The 15,756-nt window shown below is 47.2% G+C and overlaps 1 protein-coding gene across 1 annotated transcript in view; it reads right to left on the bottom strand.

The window, feature by feature from the left end:
* Positions 1-14,724, bottom strand: part of LOC111863323 (cytochrome P450 4C1) — a 222,376-nt gene extending 207,652 nt beyond the window's left edge. Inside the window, exon 1 of the transcript XR_004512916.1 lies at positions 14,698-14,724. The gene's annotated coding sequence lies outside the window, so the exon portion shown is untranslated. The remainder of the gene's footprint in view (positions 1-14,697) is intronic.
* Positions 14,725-15,756: the final 1,032 nt, after the last annotated feature.

Here is a 15,756-nt window from a genome sequence, read left to right as displayed (position 1 = left end):
GATGTTAGACGTCGAGGCTCCCACATTTTCTAGACAATCGGCTCACAGATGGCGGTGAAGTTGTCAGCCTCACGCGTCGGCCAGCCTTTATCTACCAGGAAGATTCCTGGTATTCATTTCTATTAGAGGCTGAGTCGACCCCAGGGCCATAGTGCGGCTGGAAGGGTTAGGTCAATTTAAGAATCCAGTGACCTCATCGGGAATCGAACTCGCGACCTTCCGGCACAGTGCCTCAACCAACTACACTACCGCGTGCCACGTTTTGGCTGGAGAATCTGAAGGAAAAAGACAGCTAAGAAAATGTTCGGCCGCGCCATAGCTCAAGCGGTTAGTCGCTGGCTTCCCACCCCGGCGGCCCGGGTTCGATCCCGGGTCTGGTTAAGTGGGATTTGTGGTGAACAATGTGGCGCTGAGGCAGGTTTTCTCCGAGTACTTCGGTTCCCCTGCCAATCTTCATTCCACCAATTGCTCCACAATCACCCTCACCTATCATCTGGGGCTGGTACAATAGGCCAGAAGTGGCCACAGTACAAGGGACTTAGTCCCACCCCACTAGCAATAAAAAATAAAGTATATGTTGCTGTCTCGTCACCAAAATGCAGGGCAAAATCATGATATAAAGATAGGAAACGGATGTTTTGAAAATGTGGCACAGTTCAGATATTTGGGAACGACGATAAATTAAAATTTGATTGGAGGAAATTAAGAGGAGATTGAACTCGGGTAATGCTTGCTACCATTCAGTCCAGAAACTTTTGTCTTCTCGTCTGCTGTGTAATTTTGCCTGTTCTGTACGGGTGTGAAACTTGGTCTCTGACATTACGGGGGGGACATGGACTGAGGGTGTTTGAGAACAGGGTGTTGAGGAGAATATTTGGACCAAAGAGAGATGAAGTGACAGGAGGTTGGAGAAAACTGCATAATGAGGAACTTCATAACTTGTATTCTTCTCCAAGTATAATTAGAATGATCAAGTCAAGGAGGATGAGACAGGCAGGGTATGTAGCACGGACGGGGACAAGTGGAATGCATATAGGGTACTGGTGGTAATGCCATCAGGAAAGAGCCACTAGGAGGACCAAGACGTAAGTGGGTGGATAATATTAAAATGGATCTTAGAGAGATAGGATGGGGTGGTATGAACTGGATTGATCTGGATTAGGATAGGGACCAGTGGAGGGCTCTTGTGAACACGGTAATGAACCTTCGGGTTCCATAAAATATTACGAAAGTCTTGTTTAGCTGAGCGATTTGTGGCTTCCCAAGAAGAGCTCAGCTCCATGGAGTTACTTTTCAGATTTTATTTCCCTTAAAATCAGGGAAGCATAAACACAAGGCTTGTCATGTGGACAGCTGGGAGACAAAACCAATGACGTAATATGTGACGTAAGCAACTATTTCTTGGGTAATATTGTAAGACGGAGGGCCGCAATCTATCAGCAGGGGTGTCGACACTAGGCCATTATGCCTACAACAAGGGGTCGAGCTGGAGTGACGTCATCGTAGTCATGGTTACAGCATGCTGCGTTGCCGGAAACGACATAAAGGTCACCGCATAACTTGTTGCTGAGAGCGAATGAACCTTAAATGCACAGAGTAAATACTCAAGCCCCATTCTTCCGGATGTGGTCCGTACATAGTGGCTGCCACTGAGCGCTGTCAATATTATCAACAGGGAGAACTGGAAAACATTCCTGCTTCGTAACCGGGTGGCTCTGGGTTCAAATCTATGGGAATAATCGCANAAAATTTGATTGGAGGAAATTAAGAGGAGATTGAACTCGGGTAATGCTTGCTACCATTCAGTCCAGAAACTTTTGTCTTCTCGTCTGCTGTGTAATTTTGCCTGTTCTGTACGGGTGTGAAACTTGGTCTCTGACATTACGGGGGGGACATGGACTGAGGGTGTTTGAGAACAGGGTGTTGAGGAGAATATTTGGACCAAAGAGAGATGAAGTGACAGGAGGTTGGAGAAAACTGCATAATGAGGAACTTCATAACTTGTATTCTTCTCCAAGTATAATTAGAATGATCAAGTCAAGGAGGATGAGACAGGCAGGGTATGTAGCACGGACGGGGACAAGTGGAATGCATATAGGGTACTGGTGGTAATGCCATCAGGAAAGAGCCACTAGGAGGACCAAGACGTAAGTGGGTGGATAATATTAAAATGGATCTTAGAGAGATAGGATGGGGTGGTATGAACTGGATTGATCTGGATTAGGATAGGGACCAGTGGAGGGCTCTTGTGAACACGGTAATGAACCTTCGGGTTCCATAAAATATTACGAAAGTCTTGTTTAGCTGAGCGATTTGTGGCTTCCCAAGAAGAGCTCAGCTCCATGGAGTTACTTTTCAGATTTTATTTCCCTTAAAATCAGGGAAGCATAAACACAAGGCTTGTCATGTGGACAGCTGGGAGACAAAACCAATGACGTAATATGTGACGTAAGCAACTATTTCTTGGGTAATATTGTAAGACGGAGGGCCGCAATCTATCAGCAGGGGTGTCGACACTAGGCCATTATGCCTACAACAAGGGGTCGAGCTGGAGTGACGTCATCGTAGTCATGGTTACAGCATGCTGCGTTGCCGGAAACGACATAAAGGTCACCGCATAACTTGTTGCTGAGAGCGAATGAACCTTAAATGCACAGAGTAAATACTCAAGCCCCATTCTTCCGGATGTGGTCCGTACATAGTGGCTGCCACTGAGCGCTGTCAATATTATCAACAGGGAGAACTGGAAAACATTCCTGCTTCGTAACCGGGTGGCTCTGGGTTCAAATCTATGGGAATAATCGCACTATTATTACTAACTTAGTTAGTTAGTTAGTTAGTTAGTTAGTTATTGGAGAGGGTGTAATTCCCCATGCACTTAGACCAGTATTGGTCCATTGTGTTTCCCTCTATGATATTCTACCAGTCTCTATACCCTACCGATACTGGTGCGTACCATCAGTCCCGACCGAGCCAGCGAGTTCGGCCTCTACTGGCTTAGCGGTATCTTTAATGCTTCCCCCATTTATCAGAGGCGTTAGAGACTACTGTTGGACGGGAAATGTCCTGAATTTTGCTCAGTGGCCTCCTTTGGAGACATGAGGTTCTTTTACGTGCCGTAAAGCTACGACACGGGACCCACGGCCTAAAGTCCCTCCCGGAGGACTTGTTCCCTGAATTTTTTCACCCTTAAAAATTCCACGACCTCCGCCGGGTTTGAACCCGCGTACCTTGAGTCACGAGGTAGGAACGTTACCCCTAGACTACGGAGGCCGCTATCCCTACTTACTCACGGAGCTGAGCCCTTCTTGAGGAGCCGCCAATTCTGCAACTACTTAAGAATTTCCCAGCATTTTATGGAACCCGAAGGTTCATTACCGTGTTCACAAGAGCCCTCCACTGGTCCCTATCCTGAGCCAGATCAATCCAATCCATAATATCCCAACATACCTCTCTAAGGTCCATTTTAATAGTGTCCACCCACCTACGTCTTGGTCTTCCCAGTGGTCTCAACATTTTCACTTCAAAGACAAATGTATAATTTCTTTATTGCAAGTGGAGTGGGACTAAGTCCCTTGTACTGCGGCCACTTCTGGCCTATTGTACCAGCTCCAGGTGACAGGTGAGGGTGATTGTGGAGCAATTGGTGGAATGAAGATTGGCAGGGGAAACCGAAGTACTCTGAGAAAACCTGCCCCAGCGCCACTTTGCCCACCACAAATCCCACTTGACCAGACCAGGGATCGAACCCGGGCCGCCGCGATGGGAAGCCAGCGATTAACCGCTTGAGCTATGGCGCGACCAGATTTATAAATAAGTACATGAAGAAACAATCCTACCTGAGAAGCTAACAGTTGCTCAGGTACTGATGAAATTCCCAGCATTTTATGATACCGGAAGTTACATCACATCAGTGGCGAGAGCGCGCCACTTGTCCCTATCCTGAGTCAGATGAATCCAGACCACGTCACATCGCCATCTTATTTCTTTAAGATTCATAGCTCAGTAAGTACAGTGTCTCGGCAAGGGAATGGACAATAGAAGGACTGGGATTCAATTCCGTGCAGGGGTAACCGTTCTCTCTTCTCCACAGCTTCCAAGATGCCTCTAAGACCCAACCACCGAACTTTTGAATATAAGCCAGGGCCTCATTTCATAGGAGTAAATGGGAGGTGGATAGAACTGGCTCAGGATCGTGTCCAGTGGCGGGCTTTGGTATTAGCGGTGTTGAACCTTCGGGTTCTGCTACCAGAGAGTTAGTTAATTAGTAAGATGGGTCTTAGGGAAATGGGCTGTGAGGATGGGAGGTGGGTGGAACTGGCTCAGGATCGTGTCAAGTGGCGGGCTTTGGGTTCTGCTATGGTAGTGTTGGTCCATCAGCCATCTATCTGCTAAGTCACCGCGTTAAGTCAGTCTGACTCAGTGTGCCAAGAGGCTTTAGATGCAACATACTCACCAGTAGTTTCAGATGTCGATGGATAATCAGGATGACGGACGTGTGGCCCTGATATGTGTCACGGACCCTTAGTTAGCCCGACACATCTGGGTCAGGACGGGCCGGGCCGGGCAAGGCAAGGCTCAGAACCGTTTCACAACACGGCAGCACACGTGTGACAAGTGGCAGGCCTGCCATAGGTGTCAGCAGTGGCGGACTTACATGTTGCCCCTCTTATGTGATAAATATCGAAAGGTATCGAAGTAAATGCAACGCGATAGTGCAGACTTGAGAAACTCGTATATTCTGAGGGGGGCAGTTGCCTTGTCTAAAGGCTACAGCAGCGGAGGAAGCACCCAAGGTTGCTTCGTTGGCACTCTTCACGTTATTCCAGAAGCAACTGGTTCGAACCTCAACCCGGTCTGCATCCGGTCCCCATACCTAATTCTGGACCACTATTTCGCAATTGGTCACCACCACTTCCTTCCTTGTTCTTTCGTATTCATCCAGAATCACGAAGCCAAGATAGCTACTACGATAAGGGATGCACAATCGAGGAATATTGGTTCGATTCTCGGCAGGACTTCGAGGCATTTTTCTTTCTTTTCTGAGTCCATACCAGCTCTGGGGTCCACCCATTCCGCTGTCCAGTGGCTACCTGGGGGGGGGGATTTCTCCTGAGATAAATCGCTCATAGGGTGAAGTTGACCATTCATTTGCATCCTATGCTGAAGTTAAGAATGCGTGGAGCTATACCTCCACTCCCCCAAGAGTCCCCATGGCGTGGTGCTTAGTGAAGCACATGCTTAATTTGATTGTATAAAATGGAGACGAAAAGGGAACCCACTGCCTGGGGGTATATCTGATTCACCCTGTTCCTTGGGGATATACATACGGGGACCTGACCCTCCAGGTTGGGGGAGTCTCGAATCTGAGACAGTAAAATATGGTCAAGAGTCCCGCGGGACTCGAACCTGGGAATGCGCTGGCGAGGACCAGCAACAATTTTAAATAACAGACCCATCCTCTCCTCAGAGAGGACGTTACATAAGGACTATAACAGCAAGGTTTCAGTTGAAAAAAAAACTGGTCGTGGGTATCAAGGAGTTTGGCGTCAAGACGAAATGATTGGCGGTAAACCGCCAGTCGTAAAGTGACTCTGACTCTGACTGACTCCGACTTACACGAGTGCAGCCTCATTCCGCCACAGGCCCCTCGTGGCGCGCGTGTCTCTGTACACAGCCACACATGAACCCCGTCTTGTATTGTTGTCCCCGGCGGAACATTGCGCAACCAGTACTGACAACTTTATTCTTAAAGTAAGGCAGGTTTTAAAATAGAGAAAGCTCATTCACCTCACCCTACATTAATATATTGGTCAGATGAGTGGAGGGGTGTCTCATAGGGAGTGGACGGAGCACTGCACGAGTGTACGGAAGAGTGGGCTATTGTGCAGAGAAGTGGGCGAGTGAATGAAGGAGCGGGAGAGTGAACGGAGCAGTGGGCGAGTGAATGGAGGAGCGAGAGAGTGAACGGAGCAGTGGGCGACTGAATGAAGGAGTGGACGAGTGAACGGAGGAGCGAGAGAGTGAATGGAGGAGCGAGAGAGTGAACGGAGCAATGGGCGAGCGAATGAAGGAGTGGGCGAGTGAATGAAGGGGTGGGCGAACGAATGAAGGAGTGGGCAAGGAATGAGGGAGTGGGCGAGTGATTGAAGGAGTGGGCGAGTGAATGGAGGAGAGAGAGTGAACGGAGCAATGGGCGAGTGAATGGAGGAGCGAGAGAGTGAACGGAGCAGTGGGCGACTGAATGAAGGAGTGGGCGAGTGAATGAAGGAGTGGGAGAGTGAACGGAGGAGCGAGAGAGTGAATGGAGGAGCGAGAGAGTGAACGGAACAATGGGCGAGTGAATGAAGGAGCGGGAGAGTGAACGGAGCCGTGGGCGACTGAATGAAGGAGTGGGCGGGTGTACCAAGGAGCGGGAGAGTGAATGGAGGAGTGGGCTAATGTGCGGAGAAGTGGGCGAGTGAATAGAGTGAGAGAATCTGTGGATGCTGGGCACTACAAAGCTGATGGCCGCGGATTTGGAATAAGCTGTGTTTCAAATTGAATTAGCCTTTAAAAAAACCTGCCTGAATCGATTCTCACAAGCTACTCCCGTTTCCCGTGCCGCTTTCTGAAAGTTAACATACTATAAGTAGCATTGCCACACAAAACCCTCAGTCTATTTGATGTTTCTTGGTTTATTTAACGACGCGTTATCGGCTACATGGTTTAGAAGAGTTCGGAACAGAGAATGACTATCAATTCCGAAACGGGAAGAGGGGAAGCGGTCGCGGCCTATCTAAATTTCCTTCAGAAAGTCAACAACAAAAATCTGTCGGGGCAACTGGCCACGTATAGAAACCCGAAACCAGATGTTCCCAAATATGACAATTAACTATGTGCACAGAGCTGAGCCCTTCTTGAGAAGCCGCCAGTTGTGTAGCTACTCAAGAACTTCCCAGCATTTTATGGAACTCGAAAGTTCATTACCGTGTTCACAAGAGCCCTTCACTGGTCCCTATCCTGAGCCAGATCGATCCGGTCCATGCCATCCCGTCCTGTCACTCTAAGATCTATTTTAATAATATCCACCCACCTACATCATGGTCTCCCTAGTGGTCTCCTTGCTTCTGGCTTTCCTACCAAAATCCTATATGCATTCCTATTCTCCAAATTCCTGCTACATGTCCTGCCCATCTCATTGTCCTTGACTTGATCATTCTAATTTGTCTTTCAGATATTCTTGCAATTTATTCCTGTAATCCCTGCTGGTTTCACGTCTTATATTGTTCAGATTAGCCCCATTTAACTCGCTTGGATCCAGCAACCACTGCAATTGTCCTATTTCCTTTGGTCTAACAATTGCGAGCATCTGTCGTCGAACCGTGCCTTATGCTTCTTCAGTTCATAATAACGTACACTCTCTTTTGCAGAAAATTGTATATTATCTCTTGCTGTATCCCAGTATTCCTGGGACACTCAGGTTCGCGAGCGGTGAGGGGATGCGAAGTACGGGGGTGCGATTAGATTAACAGACAGCAACAGGAAACTGAATTTAAGTGCTATATTGTAAGAATAATGAATGCTTGATGACGCAGAATATCCTCTACAAGCGGTGCGGCCGCAGTCCTGCTCGTGTAGCTCGTGGATACTATCTTAATATAACGGCCGCGCCATAGCTCAAGCGGTTAGTCGCTGGCTTCCCACCGCGGCGGCCCGGGTTGGATCCCGGGTCTAGTCAAGTGGGATTTGTGGTGGACAAAGTGGCGCTGGGGCAGGTTTTCTCCGAGTACATCAGTTTCCCCTGCCAATCTTCATTCCACCAATTGCTCCACAATCACCCTCACCTATCATCTGGGGCTGGTACAATAGGCCAGAAGTGGGCGCAGTAGAAGGGACTTAGTCCCNTGAGTGGGGGGGGGGGGGTAAGCGACAAGGGTGTGAAGGTGACCATTCACCTCCATCTAATTCCGAGGCTAAGAATAAGTGGATCTATGCCTCCACTCTCCAATAATTTTCGTGATGTGCTTATTTGAGCCCAGGGACGTTACCTTCTAAATACGGGCACTGTAGCACTGACGCAAGAATAATTTTATCTGTTGCCATCTTCTACGCCTATTCGTAACTATTTAGTAACACATGCCGACAGAGTAACGAGAGAAGTTTCTAGAGCTACATTAAACACATTAAGGCATAGCCTTGTCCCGTGTATGCGTGTTTGGATTTTCCACCGGGGGCGGAAGAATATCAGAAGGAAACTGCGAATATAAACTTCTAACACGATACCTACCAGTGATCATTGGGGGGGGGGACTCATTCCCGGGGTTAAAACAGCCGTGGCGTGAAACTGAGCATTTACTTCCATCCAGTGCAGAGTTTAAGAACGCGTGGGGCTATACCTACCCCAAGCGTCTTAATTACTTTGCAGTGAATTATAAGGACAGCATCTGTAGGCATTGCCTTCTCATGCGCATGTTCTGCAGAATGACGTAGGGGGAAAGAAGGGGCATCAAAATTAAAGTAAAGTAAAGCTATCCCTGTAACAGGCCGTGGAGGCCCACAGGGTTGTGAGACGTCGAGGCTCCCACATTTTCTAGACAATCGGCTCACAGATGGCGGTGAGGTTGTCAGCCTTACGCGCCGGCCTCCCTTTACCCACAGGAAGATTCCTCGTATTCATTTCTGTTAGAGGCTGAGTCGACCCCAGGGCCATAGTGCGGCTGGAAGGGTTAGGTAAATTGAAAATATCCACCTCATCGGGATTCGATCCCGAGGCCTTCCGGCTTGTAGCATAGTACCTCAACCAACTACGCTACCGCGTGGCGAAGAACATAAAAAGAGAAAGCAAAAAGAAATGGAAGAAAATGAGAAGGAAAGAAGGTGACAGCCGAAGAGGAAAAGAAGTCTAGGAAGGAAAGTGTAAGAGGAAGGAAAGAGTCACAAAACAATACGAAGACCGGCAGAATAAACAGACAAGCCGATCCTTAACTGCTGTTGCCCATCACGCGACATGAAGCAAGGCTGTCCCGCCCACGCCGCTGCGTCTGTAAGCTGACTTAACGAGCAGCCAATCAGTAGTCAGAGCATGCAGTCCGTGTTACTGTTCCGTGTCCAAGGGAAGCAGCTCTACAGCTTTGCGAAGATTTGAGTTTCTTAATTTCGCTTGCATGAACCTTCGTAATGAATGCTTGGCGTGACGTCCGAACGCGAACCCCACCCGAAATCCTTTCCGAACAAAAACGAACACGTGCGAACGGTAAGTGAAACGAATGAACGCAACGTTTCGCCTCACACTCTACCCTGGCGTCCGTCCTGTATAACATATTCCACTATTTCATAATAGTTTCAACAATTTTATTGGTATTATTGTAACTCAATGGTGTCTTCAGTGGTTGTAGCATAATTTAATGTGTTTGCATGCTCATATGTTCCGTTTCGGGCAACAAAATAAGACATTTCTATTTATCTTGCTCATTTTTTTTGGTTGTTCAGGTCCGAAGCCTGCCAATTACGTATATCAGTGAGCCTCGGGCAAATATGCATTCTCATTAGGAAATTTCGCTTTATGAACTTTCTCTAGGAACGTACGTAATCATCCGTAAGAGCGGGAAATGATTTTTCTTATATATTGAATTATGTATTTATTTACTTAGAAGCCAAGATAGCTCAGTTCTATAGGGACGGGCTACGGTCTGGACGGCCAGGGTTCATAACCAGACAGGAGTAAGAGATTTGTTCTCTCCACAACAACCAAACAGGCTCTGAGGCCGACCCAGCCTATCTAAAGGATACCGCGGGCTTCTTCCCCGGCGGCAAAGAGGCCGGGGCGTGAAACTGACCACTCAACTACGTCTAGGGCCGATCTCAAGAATGGTGGAGTTGTACCTCCATCCCCTCCCCATGTCTTCATGACACAGTGCTTAACTAAGCACAGGGATAACTTTTTTTTTTCAGTGGCACTACAGCCCCAGTGGGCCTAGGCCTACCTCCATGAACTTCTCCGTTTACTTCGGTTTTTCTAGATCTTACACATTCAGTAGGACTCCTTGGGCGGGTGATCAGCTCGTCGCAAGGCCTCTACCTGTACACAAACACTGAAAAACGCACACACACACACACACACAAACTAAACATCCATGCCCTGAGTGGGATTCGAACCAATGATCCCGGTTTCCAAGCGAGCGAAGACAGTACATGCCTTAGACCGCTCGGCTACCGTGACCGGCTGTGACAACTTTACCTTGCCACTTTTTTATCTGCTTACTGATTGATGTACGTTTGTATTTGTTTCAAATCATACACTGAATATAAGGAAAAAATTGTCACAGTGTGTTTAAGCCCTTTAAACCCGTGTTTAATGTATGAAGCATACTCGTATCCAAGGCAACCCCAATACCGAGAAGCACACTGTTACGGCATGCCTTCAGGAGGCCCAGTTCAATCGACAACGCTACGTTATGGGCTCTGGGACTTTAGAACTTGGTCAACAGACCATGGCAGTAAAAGGCGTGGGTGGGGGGGGATACTTGGGAAAGGTCAGGAAACTATCCTGGATTTGTTTTGACAGCTATCGATAGCTAAAGGCAACCGCTGTGTGGGTGCACTGTTTCGCTTAATGAGCCGTCTCTTACGGCTGAGAAGTTTGGGAAACTGCTAATACATAGCTGGCATGTTTCCAATTATTCCCGCTAGAGAGCACAGCAGACGAGTCTACTATGTAATTAAAGGCTAACTCTCTGAAGCATAGTGGTTACTACAAATGCAGCACTTATTTTAACATTAATAGAATCTGCATTCTGCCCACAGAGTTTATTTATGTGTGTGTCGTATGGTTCTCACAGAAAACAGCGACTGTTTCCCTAAACAGCATTAACCGGTTGGGCTTTGTAGCGGAGACGTAATGTTTCCTGTGAGGTACGGACTGGATTGCTACATATTCTGCCCACAGAGTGTATTTATGTGTTCCGTATGGTTCTCAAAAAAAAAAAAACAGCGACTGTTTCCCTAAACAGCATTAACCAGATGGTTTTTGTTATGGTGTCGCAATGAGTTTCCCATGAGGTACGAACCGAATTCCTATATATTCTGACCACAGTGTACCTGTGTGAACTATTCTGAGAGAAATTTCGCATGGGCTTCCTCAGTCCCTACTCAAATACCGGTATAGTGCCTCAAAGAATTACGTCATCTAATTCCACGTATCAAAATCTGTCTTGAAGAACTTACAGTTGCTCAGCTGTTCAAGAAATGCCGTGTTCACACGAACCCGCCACCGAGGCCTTTCCTGATTGAAGGAATGCGCTCCACACCTCCCAACTTATTCTCTTAAGCTTCATTTTAATAATATATTCCCACCTATGAGGAGGTTCTCTTACCAACACTCTGCACGCATCTCTCCTCTCTCTCTCTCTCTCACCCGTGCTACATGCTCAATCCGTGTCACCCAAATAATAGGCCTGTTTATTCAGGAGTACATTTTATGAAGCTCCTTACGCAATTTCGTCCACTCTTCTGTTTCCTTCTCTCTCTCGTGTTCTCTTTGTACCTGTGTGGAGGCGAGGTCGAATACCTCCATGTGACCCTGCGAGTCGTAGGAGGCGACGAAAAGGGAAGTCTCAAATCCGAGACAGTACAATACGGTCGCGAGTCCCAAGGGACTCGAACCCGAGAAAGACTGCGCTGGCAAGGGCCAGTAGCATGTAAAAAAGACAGACCCGTCCACTCGTTAGAGAGGACGCCCCATAAAAAACAAAACTGTAACGTTCAACAGTAATAAATATCTGGTCATTAGCCTCAGATGGGGCTCGACACCAAGACTTATGACTGACTGACCGTCAGTCGCAATGTGACTTGGACGTGGACTGTATCTGTGTGTTCCGTATGGTTCTCACAATAAACAGCGACTGTTTCCCTAAACAGCATTAACCGGTTGGACTTTGTTATGGTGATATAATGAGTTTCCTGTGAGGTACGAACCTAATTACTATTTACTACTATTATACAACTTCCGGTTTTTACCTCGTGGAGACGGGTTAGAATACCTCCACTGTAGCCCTGTGAGTCATATGAGGTGACGAAAAGGGAATCCAGTGCCTGGGTGTATAACCTGGCCACCTTGTTCCTGGGGGATATAAATACGGGGACCTGGCCCTCCACGTTTGGGGAGTCTCGAATCTGAGAGAATAAAAATATGGTCATGAGACCAGCAAGACTCGGGCCCAGAATGATTGCGCTGGCGAGGACCAGCGGCAATTGTAATGGACAGAACTCTCCTCACGTCAGAGAGGGCTCCCCACATCAACAAACCCGCATGTGACAGTAAGAAATATCCGGTTCTGGGCCCCAGATGGATTGTCACCAGGGGAGACTGGCCGACTGACCGTCGGTCATAACACAACTTTGACTTTGACATTCGGGCTTGAGAGAGAGAGGCGAGAGAGCAGAGTATCTGCGCTTCTACTATATTCCCATGCCCCTCTTTTCAGTTCGAGGCTTCTAAAATTAAACTGTACGACTTTATGGCCAGTACAAAAATACCGTTTGTTTCCAGATGTAATTCTCTGTAATTCTGGTCGCTTCGTTCGTCTTCAAGTAGGCTTCGTCCATAAACGCACGAACATCAAAACTAATGAACCGTGTATGTATATGAATGAATGTCCGTTACAGTTTACACTCTGTCGTACCGGAGTTCGACTCCCTGTTCCCATACTTCGGCATCCGGCTCTAGTTACTGTTCCTATTGTCTGTAACTCATCAGTTATGCAGTAAGATTTTAATTGTAAGCATCCTGATGCTCCCTCTACTGACTGCTGCTCCTCTGGATTTATTTCTGCTTTTTCTTGGGGTGAGATGAGACTAAGTCGAATTGGTATGTCGGCCACTAACTGGCCTACTGTAGCGGCCCCAGATGATAGACGTGTACGGAGCAGTCGGTGGAATGAGAATTGGGAGGGGAAACCGAAGTACTCGGAGTGCCACTTATCCACCAGAAATCCCACATAACCTGACACTGGCTCGAACCCGGGCCACCATCTGAGCTATGACGTGGCCTATTTTTGCTTTACTCTCGTGTCCTTTCCTCCGTCCTGTTCTCCCCGTAATACTTCTCTCCGCAGGAAGAAGACAACGATAAATAATAGGGTGAAGAGTTCTGTCTTCTGGTATATACCGCTCTGTATTCCGATTAAATTCAACCGACGTTTTGGAGGAACATATACTTGTATATAGACTCCATCTCCAGGAATGAACAACAAATCAAGGAATAAACCAGCATGAAGCAGGTAGTAAGCAAGTAATTTTCGGGTGAAATTACCGCCTTCATCTTCATGGTACGCGGATACGCCGCGCGGGAAAGAAACGTGTACAGAGAAAAGAAGCAAAAACAGAGCTGAGAATGGGCCAACAGGAGACGGCGTACCTTAAATGAAATGCTGATCATTTCTGTACCCTGAAGTTGGAAGTAGCAGATTCCCGAAGCGTCGGTAACGATTTTCCATTCTTCTCTAAGCCTTTTGTTTAAAACATTTTTCAGTCCGTGAAATATTTAGGGAGTTACGCCCGAGATGCCTTTAGGTCTTCAAGTAAAATGTCCGCTGTTGCTGCCCGATTTTAACTAAAATAGAAATATATCAACAATATATTGAAACCACAAAATATCAGATTTCATGCAGCTATCGAGTGCTTACACACGGATATGCAGGTAAGGTACATTTATCCCTATGCTTAACTAAATAAGCACTACGCCATTAAGGCGTATGGGGGAGTGGATGTATTGATCCACATTTTCTTGACCTCGGCCCTAGTTGGAGGTGAGTGGTCAGCTTCACGCTCCGGCAGCTTTACCCCCGGGACACACTGGACAGGAATCCTTACCAGGACTCAACTCCGACCCCTGCGTCGTCCAGGCTGAAGCCAGGCGCTACACCGACTACGCTAGCGCGGCTTGCACACGGACAGGCAGACGTAGGCCTACTTTGCTGCTAGTTATTCTTAATAGTGTGATACAGTTTAAAGGCGCGTCCACATTATTCGTACTCGTGTGACGAGGTACGCTCGCGAGTAATGTGGACGATATGACAAGTCACGGGACAAGCAAATTTTAAATTTAAAAACTACAGCCAATAAATTAAAATACGACTACAGCCTATACACACTACGAGTAAATATACGGATCCTCACGCGCCGAAGCCTGGCGAGCAACTGAAGTAGTGTGGACGAAGATTTACGAGCACAAGTATAAGCCAGACGGGTCTCCCGACGAGCACGAGCACGAGTAATGTGGACGCACCTTTACAGGCCTCTACGTAAAACTGCAAAGAGAGTTACACCGCTTTAGTGCGGAAATGTAGTTTCCGATACACAGCCTGCCTCACAAGAACTGTATTCCGTAAGTGATAACCGTGAGAACAAACACCCAGTGGCATTAAACATAAGAAACCACCAAGAATGACAAAAACACTTTCTGAACCTGCAGTGAACACAAACATTATAATTTAAAATCTCGTCCACAGGCATTCGACAGTAATGTACTGTGTGCATAGAGGCTCAGACTGTGATGGCTGGAACATGCAGAGAATGATTTACGAGAACTAAAATTGCAGAGACGGAGGCAAACGGCAAATAACGGACACGAATGCGTGTCTGTAGTGAAGGAGGCCAATGTTGCTGCAAGGCTGTAGTGACAAGGAGTAAACAGGTAATATTGGTAATTCTACTTACTTCCTGCTGTGGCATTTATGGGCTGGATGGAAGGTAATCTTGTTCCACATCGATTGTCCTCTCCTCTCGAAATGTAGTCACAAAACACTAAGAATTCACTGTGATAAATCGAAACACATCGTGTTCTTAAAACTCGCGATATTAACACTTGACCACATCACATGTGTACAGTGTGTGACGACAGCACAACACACGAACACACGCAAACACATCAACAGTAACACTGCGACCCATGCTTTTGCAACCTGCCTGCCGCTGAGGTAGCCTGCCCTTACATTTTAAGTGTCTCACTCAGTCCCAAAACGTGGGTTTGGTGCAGATCGTTGCAAATGTTTCGGGGGAACATACTGCCTCCATCTTCAGTAGTGTATTATGTTGGTTATTTAACGACGCTTTCAATATCGCATAAAGTACAGCGTCGAATAGTAGAATGACATACGAACGAGCAGTAGAAAAGACTCTAGAAGTGGCCATGGCTTAATTTAAGACACTATATCCTCTATGAGATCCGAAGATCCAATACCGAGCACACAAAAGCCAGTCGCTGATCCATATCCTCCCGTCCACGCCAGGCTTCCATAATGGTTTCTTCTCTTCCAATTCCCCAGTCCAAATTGTGTATGCATTTCTCAACTAATCCATGCATGCTACATGCTCACACTATTTTCCTCGGCACCCAGTTCTACACCTGCGTTCTTTCCTTAGTTTGACAGACCAAGTTCTACACCTGTCACTCACTCACTCATGGAGCTGAGACCTTCTTGAGAAGCCGCCAGTTGTGGAGCTGTTCAAGAACTCCCCAGCACTTTACGGAACCCGAAGGTTCATTACCGTGTTCACAAGAGCCCTCCACTGGTCCCTATCCTGAGCCAGATCTACCCAATCCATACCATCCCATTCTATCTCCCTCAAATCCATTTTAATATTGTCCACCCATCTACGCATTGGTCTTCCCAGTGGTCTCCTTCATTCTGGCTTTCCCACCAATACCTTATATGAATTCCTCTTCTCCCCCATTCGTGCTACATACTCTGTCCACCTCATCCTCCTTGACTTGAT

The sequence above is a fragment of the Cryptotermes secundus genome, unplaced genomic scaffold, assembly GCF_002891405.2.
Source record: "Cryptotermes secundus unplaced genomic scaffold, Csec_1.0 scaffold1379, whole genome shotgun sequence".
NCBI classification, from domain to species: Eukaryota; Metazoa; Arthropoda; class Insecta; order Blattodea; family Kalotermitidae; genus Cryptotermes; species Cryptotermes secundus.
This window is presented reverse-complemented; position numbering and strand designations above follow the sequence as displayed.